The sequence below is a fragment of the Zootoca vivipara genome, chromosome 5, assembly GCF_963506605.1.
Source record: "Zootoca vivipara chromosome 5, rZooViv1.1, whole genome shotgun sequence".
NCBI classification, from domain to species: domain Eukaryota; kingdom Metazoa; phylum Chordata; class Lepidosauria; order Squamata; family Lacertidae; genus Zootoca; species Zootoca vivipara.
This window is the reverse complement of record NC_083280.1, coordinates 44342355-44353365: the sequence shown is the minus strand read 5'-3', so window position 1 is coordinate 44353365 and position 11011 is coordinate 44342355. Positions and strand designations below refer to the sequence as shown.

The window sequence follows — 11011 nt, the reverse complement described above, 5'->3', positions numbered from 1 at the left end:
ACGTGATGTAGAAGGAAGGCGGTTAACGAGGCGCATCTATCCTCGCTTGCTTTTATTGACGTGCGCGCAGCCCGGGAATTATATAGTGAGGTCAGGTGGGCAGCTTTTTGGCTCTTCCTTTATAATCTCAGAAGTTAAAAGGGCATAACAAAGGGACGTGGTATGGGAAACAACTACACAACAAACACACACACCAACCACCGATCCCGGAAACAAGACCAGAAAAAGTGCTCCAGACATCATCATAACGTTAAAAGTTGAAGGGAGGGCAAGAGGCATAGGCTTTGGCCAAGCCAAGCCGGCATCGCCCGCTGTCTCTCTTAAAAACCCCACAGTTTTAGGGCTGGGACGTTGCCCTCGACCCTAAAGGCGCCCTTCCTTACCCCTCCCCCGATTGATCGTCTGGGACCAGACACTGTCCGCCTGTCGAGACTCTCCCGAGCGCGGCCCCTTCCCGCTGCCCGTTCGTTTGGCCGTCCGTCCGTCTAAGGGGGGGGGGGGCTTTAGGGGGGTGGCGGCCGGGCGGAGCCTGGCGTTGGGGCCGGGCATGGACTGGCCGGGGGGCGAGGGGAGCTCGAGGCTGCGGCGGGCTGTCCTAGCGCTCGTCTGGGCGAGGGGAGAGAGCTGGCTGGCTGTGTGAACACGAGATGCTGTGTGGAGGTCAGTAGAGGAAAACGCTTTAAAACTATCTGAAGAAGTGTGCATGCACACGAAAGCTCATACCAAAATAAAAACTTAGTTGGTCTTTAAGGTGCTACTGAAGGAATTTTTTTATTTTACTTCGATCCAGACCAACACGGCTACCTACCTGTAGCTTTAAAACTGAGGCAGCGATGAGTTAAAACGCGGAGGGGGGGGTGTAGGGCAAATATAGGGGAAAGATCCTCCAGGCGCTTAAAGCAAGCTTCTCAGGAGGGCTAAATGCCCTCGACATGTTTTTAAACTAAGCTTAAAATAAATACGCTGCCTTGTTGATGGTTTGTATGTGTGGGGCAGAACAGCTGGGGGTGCAATATTTTTGGGGGGGGAGTGGGGCTGAGAATCTGTGCAAGGGGTGTGGAAAATGTTGTGCTACGAGGCTGGTGGTTCCGTGGGCTATGTAGCCACTGTTCAGAAGTGGGATATGGGCAATGGGTTGTTAGAGAGTCTCTGGGGAGACAGATATTGTGTGGAGTGGAGCAAGGGACTGGGTGGGAGATCCGGTGGTACTGAGGTGTGGGGCAGTGGCTGAAAAGGCAAAAGTGACTCTTCCAGGGACGGAAGAAGCTGATGCTGAGGGGCAAGGTGGGGAGCCTGTGGCCCTCCAGAGGTTGTTGTGCAGGACTCCGACTCATTGATCCTGTACAGCATAGTCAATGGTTAGGGATGATGGGAGTCATAGCCCCAACAACAGCTGGAAGGGTACAGGCTCCCCAATCCTGGACTGGTAGGAGACTAGCATTTGTGGAAGTGGGGATTTGATTATTGAAGGGGGGGTTGGTTGATTGGTTTTAAAAGCTTATATCCTGCCTTTTCGCAGATACTGGATCCAAGGTTCTGGGGGTTCAAGGGGTTTGGCTGAGATGGGCTCTGGGTCTGAGAGGGTGGCTATCTGTAGAAGTCTCTGGCATGCTGAGGGAGGGACTGTTTCAACAGTGTACATTCCAGGCTCAGGAGTCGGCAGGGACCAGAGAGGTTTCGTGGCTTTCGTTCCCTGTCTCACCTCCAGTGCAAACTTTCCCCGAAGCTTCTTTCCGATACATGCAGTGCCCAGCTTGGCCTGGCAGCCTTCCTTTTCCCTTTTGGAATATAGAATTTCCATTTCACAGCCACATGGGGAAAGCTGGCTCCATCGCAATCAGATATATTGAAAACTGTGGCTAGAAGTATTCACACGCCTTCCCTCCCTCCTCCCATCCCTGGCCACATCTACCCTTGGACATTCTAGCTTATTTGGACAGGAGCAGAGACTTTGGTATCTGGAGTGGCAATTGCCTGTTAGCCCCTCCCTCCCTGGGCAAACTCTCCTCTCCTGTTTGGTATTAGCTTTCAGCCCAGGTTGCAGAGCAGATGGTTTAAGCCTATGTACTCCTACCTAGCTGGTTTGGATGGTCAGGGGTCCCTTTACCTTTACCTTTAGGGGTGCGGGTGGCGCTGTGGGTTAAACCACAGAGCCTAGGGCTTGCCGATCGGAAGGTCGGCGGTTCGAATCCCTGCAACGGAGTGAGCTCCCATTGCTCCGTCCCTGCTCCTGCCAACCTAGTAGTTCGAAAGCACGTCAAAGTGCAAGTAGATAAATAGGTACCGCTCTGGCGGGAAGGTAACCGGTATTTCCGTGCACTGATCTGGTTCTCCAGAAGTGGCTTAGTCATGCTGGCCACATGACCTGGAAGCTGTACGCCGGCTCCCTCGGCCAATAAAGTGAGATGAGCGCCACAACCCCAGAGTCGTCCGCGACTGGACCTAATGGTCAGGGATCCCTTTACCTTTACCTTTACTCCTGCCTAGCTGGTTTGGGTGGTCATTTCAGGGTTGTGTTGCAGGATGTGCCTCTTGGGCATTCCCCAGGTTATAGCTAAATTTGGCTGAACTGCATCACCTTATGTACTCTCTGCACAGTGGTGGTTTGTGCCCATTGGGGCTGCTAAGGCAGAAAGCAGGGAGCCCAACAGCTGATGGAGCCAGAATCAGTGAGATTCAGAGCCAACTAATTCGAGTTTTGCCCTCTTCCTCCTTGCCCTCCTTACAAGACATAGGTGATAACTCCCTGGGGCCCCAAAATTCTCCATGAAGGGGCCGGGCACCCACAAATTTTGGTGCCAGGGCCATGCACGCTGCATGGCACCCACAGCCCTGGGCACCCATGGTCGCGGGGCCAAGTTGGCACTCCTGTTACAAGGGCAACACTGAGACATAAGGTGGAGGAAGCTGACAGGCAATGCCAGCACGTAGACTAGATGGAAGTCGGCAAGGTTGGGTGGGCTGCCTGGCAGATGTCAGATTGAGGTTGGTGGGGCAGTGTTCCAGTCACCCAAATGGGCCAGCTGTTGCTGGCCCATTGAACTCCATCGAACAACTTGCCGCAGGTACCTAAGAATTACTTGCAGGCAAATGAGTGGGGTGGTGGATGAGGGGTGGATCCTTCGCCTCCCTCCACCACGTGGGTCCTGTGCTAACCACAGAGGAAGGAAAGCCCCTTCCTCCCTGAGAAGCATGCAAACTAAGCAGGCTGGTGGAGAAGAGACGGATATGGAAAAATCTGTTCTTCCTCTGCCAGTTCACTCAATAGCCTACTTAAAGAGTCTAAGGAACCTGTATCTGCATGCTGGCAGCAGAGGGTGGGGGCTTTATTTCCTCTACAGCCAGCATGGAAACAGAAGCTGGTAACTTTTGTGGGCTTATTTCCAAGGCTGTGCTATATCTTTGACCCCCAGATTCCCCTTCTGTCAAATTGAGCTAGATTTTTTCCTCACTAAATTCATTATAATTTCTGCACTCTTAACAGAAAGGGTTCCCATGTACCCTTACTCAGCATTAAGTTTCGCTGAGTTTGGGGGGTGTTTACTTATTCCAAGGTCAGTGTGCAAAGGATTGGAACCTAAGAGGAGATAGTTGGGGCTGATGAGAGTTGGAGACAACAACATCTGGAGGGCCGTATGTTCCCCACCGCTGTCCTAGCCCCTCAGCATTAGCTCAGCCCAATCCCTTAGCTTTGCATGGAACTGCTAGACCCCCCTAGTGCAACTGTTTCATATGCGTCATAGCCTACATCTCCTGTGCAGATTCTGAGGTCTCTAAATAGATGGCACTCCTCAGTGCTCCTCAGCTTTCTTGCCCTGCACATACATCCTGTTAACACAAGCCCCAACATAAGGAATGACACTTTACAAATCAAAGGAAGAAACTCTTATGTGAGCTCCTCATGGGTAGAGAACATATTTAGCTTTGCTCTGACCCTTTTGGAAGAGTTTGCTCTTCTAATGTAGAACTGGTGGCTAGTTTTTTAAAAAACAAAATTGAAAAGCCACTATGTTTTCTTTGGTGGCATTTCTTTTGCCTGCAATGATCTTTTGAATTGGGGGCAGCAGTGGGATAAATGTGTCCCTCTCCTCTCTTCTGAACATTAACATGACCTTATCCGTTTCACAACCTTGGGGAAAAAGAGATTGGTAAAATGTTACTTTTTTTTTTACTGGGTCACATTTGTTAATAAGCATATGCAAGGATTTTGATGGTCATGTGACACTGTTCTTCAGAGCTTGTGGATTGGACTGCAGTAGCAGCAGGCTGACAGCAGCTGCTCCATGAGCAGTTACCGTAGTTGAGCGCTACATAATGAGCCGGTCTCTGTTTTGTGTTTGGAGCACGAAAGGGTCTGTAACATGATGCTCAGACTTCTAAGGCTGGAGAATGGGGTGGGAAGGAGGGAGGGAGGGAGGGAAGAGAGTTTTGGGGGCTTGTAAGCTGTGTGTGATTTGCTCATTGTGCCCGCTGGAAAGAGAAAAATCTCATGGGCCTTCCTCTGGCACGAATCCAGGAGTTTTTTGCGTTCTCCTGTGCCAGGCGCAGGAAAGAGGAGAGGCTGTACAAATTGCTGCTTTCTGGTCCTGATCCTAAATTTGGTAGCTCCGTGTGCATTTGCTTTAAGTTGTTCCAGGTTATGTCTTGGAGCTGGTAAAGACTGCAAGAAATGAACTGCATGAAAACAGAGGAACGTGATATGCACTGCACATGTGGGAACATGCACACACGAACCTAGTTGTTAGCATGAAAGAAATGTGAAGCGACAGGCGTCCCTCCCCTCCTGTTCTCTGATTAGCTGGTAAGACTGTTTGGCTGTGACGCTGGCCAGGATTTTTTTGGGGAGTTGGAATGATAGTGAGAAGGGCAGGCAGCAGGAATCAACTTGAAACCGCTAGTGGTTTTACTCTTGCAGGATGTGTGAGCCAGCCTCATCTGCCATTTTCCTACATGGACAAGCTTCTCTGGTGGTTTGTCCTTTGGTTCGGAAGTCTGGCTGTTGTTGACCGGGTTTGCGCTTGTTTGGTATGTCTTTCTGCCTTTCTGCCTGCCAAGGCATATGGTGTGGGATACAGAGCAGGGGATGTGGTGCTGTGCAGCTCACTTTTCTCTGGCACAGTTTGAAACATAATGTTGCCTAGAGGGAAGAGTGTCCCTGCCCTGATCTTCGAACGATAAATTTGAGGAGGGGGAAGAAAAACAAACAAACTCCATTCAGCCACTGTTAAATTAATTGCTTGCGTTTGTAACTTGGACACCAAAGCTGGCTGTTTGGGTGGAGAACTCCACTGTGGAGCAGAGGAATTTATAGCAAAAATCACTGTAATGAGGGAGTCCTCCAGCAATGAATTGCAGAATAGAAAAGTAGAGAAGTACGAACTTTCCATGTGGCTCTTGAGTTGTGCATGTAGAGAGGGAGGCTTAAGGGTCTCGGCTGATTTTAGCAAGGGCTGATCTGTATTTTCCTCTTACATCATCTACTGTGTATTTATCCTTCAATGTTCCTTAATTTTGCATTTGCACAAGGAATCCAGAGCAATATGGAGACGATGGGACTGATAAATTCTGAGAATGTACCGTATAGCCTGGTTGGTTGTTGTGACTGAAACTCATCTTGTGCTTCACTTAATCTTCTGGCCTCACATTTTTTCTGTTGTTTCAGGAGGAAGTTGATGACAGGAGAGCAGAGCTCACTTTCAAGACCTGAGACAGGTAAGGTACATGAAGAAAGAGTCCCCCTCAGATACCACAGAAAAGTTTACAGGGTTACTGTCATTTGGTTTCTGTGTTCATAGGATGTGCTGGAGGTTGAAATGATGTGCTGTTCTTTATATGATTCACTTAAAGCCGCTCTCCTTCTCTCCACAATGCAAGCTAGTTTGGTTTAATGTGCAGTCTTTTGGTTATTCTGGTACATACTCTTTATGAACATATCAAAGTGCAACAGATTTGGTTGGCAAGGAACGGCCAAGGAATCACATTCTGAACAGCCTCCTTTTTGTCTTTCTCATTTATCTTCCCCTTGCATTCTTTGAGGGATTGACACTTGGAAAGGGGATGGGTTGTGCCAGGCATCCCCAAACTTCGGCCCTCCAGATGTTTTGGACTACAATTCCCATCTTCCCCGACCAGTGGTCCTGTTAGCTAGGGATCATGGGAGTTGTAGGCCAAAACATCTGGAGGGCCGCCGTTTGGGGATGCCTGGTTTGTGCTTATGATAGCTTTTGGAGAATTTGCAACTCCCCCCCCCAAAAAACCCGCCCACAACAAATGACTTAGATATTTAAAACAACCACCTCTCAGGATATTGCTCACCAACCAATACCCTCTTTGGGAAATTGACCCTGTACGTATTTGGCTACTTGGACCTTATTTCGGCTCCGTCTTGCATATAGAATGAAAAGATTTATTAGCTTACTAGGTACATAAAATTGGGTAGTCCATGTTTTCATTGTGCATCCACACATCCCTCAGTGTGCCCTATTCTTGTCACTGCACCTGGTTGCTATCCTACTGCAGTCCTAAGGCCTTTCCCTTTAATTTCTGCTCTCCTCTGGTGCCAACAGAGGATAGCTTAGCCTGCCCACTTAACTTGGCAAAACTTTTCTGACACTGGTTGTCTTTGTGGCAAGAGAGAGAAAAGAACTGGGATGCCTGCTTTGACTTTCCAGAGGGGGAGTTAATTATGTAGCGAGTTACAAAAGGGCCCTCCCCACCCTTTCCCCTTTTTGTGAAGGCCACTAAGAGACTGACACAAAAGCACCCATTAAACCAGATGACCTTACAATCGTGGGCTTGCTGTTCCTGCTCAAGGCAGCTCTGAGCAGTGATGATAAATGCAATGAAATTGACATTAATCTGTATTCAGAGCATTTGCAGATATGGACAGCCTTGGGGCTGTCTTTGCCATGTGTTATTGCCCTGCGTAGTAATAGTATTATAATTTATCTGTGCATGGAAGGCTTGTCACATGTCTTGAGCTCAACAAGGGCAAGTCTAATGCCTCCTCAGATGGGAGGTGGACAGAAAGAGGCTCCAGGGTCTTAGGAAATAGTCATGTTTATAGTAGAATATTTTTTGCTTTGTTAGATCTCTCTAAAGTGACCCAGGCCGTCTGTTGTGTCATCCCACAAAACTGTGGTGCATGTGTGGACTGATGGACTTCCTCCCTCATCAAATAACCGAGAGATTTGTTATTGGTCACTTTTGTGCTTTTCATCATTAAGTGCTTAATTTCCAAAATTGGAGATGCTAGGACTCATACATCCTTGAAACATAATAGCCTTTGCTCTGGAATCTCTTTACAGAACCATCTTTCCCATTGGGTTTATTGGCGTGTTGCGCCAGGGCGCTGGCCTCTCAGAGGTGCCCCAGCGAGTGGGGGAGCTGCGCGGCTTTGCCGGCGGCCTCCCCTTTCCCTCCTGCACGCCCGCCAGCTGCGTCCAGTCACCCATACGCCTGGCGGGCGTGGAGCTTGCCTCCCAAGCCCCCGCGGGAGGAGAGCAATCCCCGCAGAGGCTTGGGAAAAGGTCGACAACTCTGGGAAATGGGGGGGGTGGGGTGCCGGAGGGATCTTTGCATCACGGCGCTGGATATGCTTAAGACGGCCCTGTCTCTTTACATGGGTCCAGAGCTGGTTGCAGTTTCTCCATCTGAAGGGAAAGGAGCTTGGAACCTGCTCAAAGCCACTCCCTTTATTGTTACTACTTCACACATTTGAGAATTGAGCTCTGATTTTGAAAGAGGTTCTGGGGCTTTCCTTTTGCATCCCTTTGGGTGTGATTACAGAAAGTACTTATACAGTTCTTTGCTTGCTCTGTTTAATCTCTATGCTCTGCAATGCAAAATTAATACCTGCAGCTTGGTGAGACCTCACCTCTCTTCACAAGACTGCAGCTGCCCTCTGATTTTGAATGAAGCCTGCAAACATTTCTCTGATAAAAACAGGGACATCCTATTTAATAATACTAATACTGTGGGACCCAGGTGGTGCTGTGGGTTAAACCACAGAGTCTAGGGCTTGCTGATCAGAAGGTCGGCGGTTCGAATCCCTGCAATGGGGTGAGCTCCCATTGCTCGGGCCCAGCTCCTGCCCACCTAGCAGTTCGAAAGCACATCAAAGTGCAAGTAGATAAATAGGTACCACACCGGTGGGAAGGTAAACGGCATTTCCGTGCGCTGCTATGGTTCGCCAGAAGCAGCTTTGTCATGCTGGCCACATGACCCGGAAGCTGTCTGCGGACAAACGCTGGCTCCCTTGGCCTATAGAGCAAGACGAGCGCCGCAACCTCAGAGTCGGACACGACTGGACCTGATGGTCAGGGGCCCCTTAACCTTTAATACTAATACTAATAATTTATTTAAACCCTGTACATCAGACTGGGTTGCCCCAGCCACTCTGGGTGGCTTCCAACATATATAAAAGCATAATAAAATATTAAACATTTAAAAACTTCCCCATACAGGGCTGCCTTCAGATGTCTTCCAAAGGTTGTATAGTTACTTATCTCTCTGGCACATGGGTTGCATAACTCCATACCCTCCAACATTTCACCGATGAAAATAGGGACATCCTAAGGAAAAGTGGACGCGGATGACACTGTGGGTTAATCCACTGAGCCTAGGGCTTGCTGATCAGAAGGTCGGCGATTCGAATCCCCGCGACGGGGTGAGCTCCCATTGCTCGGTCCCAGCTCATGCCAACCTAGCAGTTCGAAAGCACATCAAAGTGCAAGTAGATAAATAGGTACCGCAACAGCAGGAAGGTAAACGGCGTTTCCGTGTGCTGCTCTGGTTTGTCAGAAGCGGCTTTGTCATGACCTGGAAGCTGTACACCGGCTCCCTCAGCCAATAACGCGAGATGAGCGTGCAACCCCAGAGTCGGTCACGACTGGACCTAATGGTCAGGGGTCCCTTTACCTTTACCTTTAAGGAAAAGTGGAGCATTCTGGGATCAAATCAGAAACTGGAATGGCTTCTGTAAATCCAGGACTGTCTCTGGAAAATAGGGACACTTGGAGGGTCTGGGAAACCTATGGCTCTCCATTTGTTGTTATACTACAGTTTCCATCATCCCTACTCATTGTCCATATTGGGTGGGGCTAATGGGAATTGGAGTCCAGCAGCAGCTGAAGGGCCACATGCTCTCCATACTAATGTAAAGCTTCTGGGTTCCATCTGGCAATCATACTATTCAGGACTGGAAAATGACTGAACAGAATATGCAGGATATAATGTGCATGGAAGCAAGTTTGATTTCAGGAGGATTCACTTGTGAGTAGGTGTGCAAGAGGTTAGAGCCCCATTAAATACAGCAGGATTTACTTTTGAATAAACATGCATAACAAGAATATCAACATCTTATTTATATTTTGTGCACCTGACCGGGTTGCCCTAGCCACGCTGGGCAGCTTCCAACACATTAAAACATTAGCAAATTAAAACATTAACGGCATGAATTTGGATGCACCTAGGAAAGTGCTTTATGGCATTTCATTTACAAGTATGGATCTTTGTACTAGGAAGAAAGTGTCAGATGAGTTCATTGAGTCTCACTCCAAACTAGTAAGATTGCCTAGTACTACTGTCTTCATTTCAGTTTTGCCTTTTCACCTTATTTGTACCAATCTCAGAGTTTCACATATGCTTCCTCGTCCTGGAACTGCAAGCTTGGGTTGCAGATTTTGTTTTCTTAATGAATGCTGAATTTGTACAGTTTCACCCATTTACCGGTATGAATTTATGAATTATGAAGTAGCCAGGTTTAGCTTCTGCTTAAAGACACTAGCAGAAGAATTGTGTTTGATATCTAGAGAAATGGGTGTACAACTGAAATGGCAATAGGGAGAAAGTTGCTGATAATTTTGCTTATAATTTTGTTACTGGTAATTTTGCTTATAAAAAGACTCTGAACCTGAGTGCTAAAGACCTCCCAATCATAAAATTTGATGTGGAATAAAAGAGTTTCTTGCACAATTTTCAGTAGTGGATCATGCAAAATGTTTTAGTCACAATGCACTTTTATAGAGGGGGTGAATGAAGGGGGAAGGTCATAAGTCGGTGGTAACAAGCATCTACTTTTCATGCAAAAGGTTCCAGGGTTCAGACCTTGATGTCAGTGTAGACAATGCTGAGCCAGATGAACTAATGGTCTGATTCAGTGTAAAGCAGCTCTCTGGGTTCCTTTGTTTCATGCAAGGCAGGAACAGCCAGAATTTCTTTTGATAGTTGTTCTAAATGGCTAAGATTCCAATTTGCAGGGAGGGATTTTTGGTAGAAATGAAAGGTGATGTGAAATGGGATTTTGTCTTTCCTTTGAGTGCTGGGTTCCAGTTTACATGGCAGCTCAAGTGCCCATCAATACTGCATTTGAAAATGGTGCAAATTAGGGGCAGGGAACTTTTTTCAGCCCAAAGGCCACATTCCCTTCTAGGCAGCCTCCTGGTGGCCTCGTGTCACTGGTGAGCAGGGCCAGGAGCAAAAATGGGCAGAGCAACAAATGCCAATTTAACTTTTGTTCAGTAGTCCTGTTTCTACACACAGCTACACGTTCCTCTCTGTTCTGCATCCAGGCAAGCAACAAGTGATGCTTTCTGGCCAGGCAGAAAACCCTAGCCTGGGGTTCGCTACCCCTAGTGTAAATAAGTGAGAATGCTAATAATTTCAGTTTCCTTTGCTTTCTGATTGACTCCTCCTGCCTTCCTTGGACCAAGAGGCCTGAAATAAAGGCAGACTTGATTATGGTAGCAATACGTACTTACATGAGTCTACAAACACAGCACGATCGGGCTGTTTGACTCAAAGGGAGTGCTCACTAATGTTCGTGCGATTGTGTTACAAATAGTAAAAACGCAGCAAGGCAGAATACAATACTGTATATAATAATGAAATCAACAAAAATATCCATAATTAAAACACTCATAAAACATCAATAAATACTGGTTGGTTAAAAGGAGAGAGGAGGGGGATTCATGTTGTTAGAAGCCTGCCTAAACAAAAAAGCTTTAAAAGG

The 11011-nt window shown here is 47.7% G+C and overlaps 1 protein-coding gene across 4 annotated transcripts in view; it reads left to right on the top strand.

The window, feature by feature from the left end:
* Positions 1-545: 545 nt before the first annotated feature.
* The window catches only part of LZTS2 (leucine zipper tumor suppressor 2), a 66050-nt gene continuing 55584 nt past the window's right edge, over positions 546-11011 (top strand). For 2 of the 4 annotated variants that reach the window (XM_035132921.2, XM_035132922.2), the window contains exons 1-2: positions 546-660; positions 5663-5712. The gene's annotated coding sequence lies outside the window, so the exon portion shown is untranslated. Of the gene's footprint in view, positions 661-4437; positions 5026-5662; positions 5713-11011 lie in introns of those variants that run through there. The other 2 variants (XM_035132919.2, XM_035132920.2) reach the window with 1 other exon arrangement.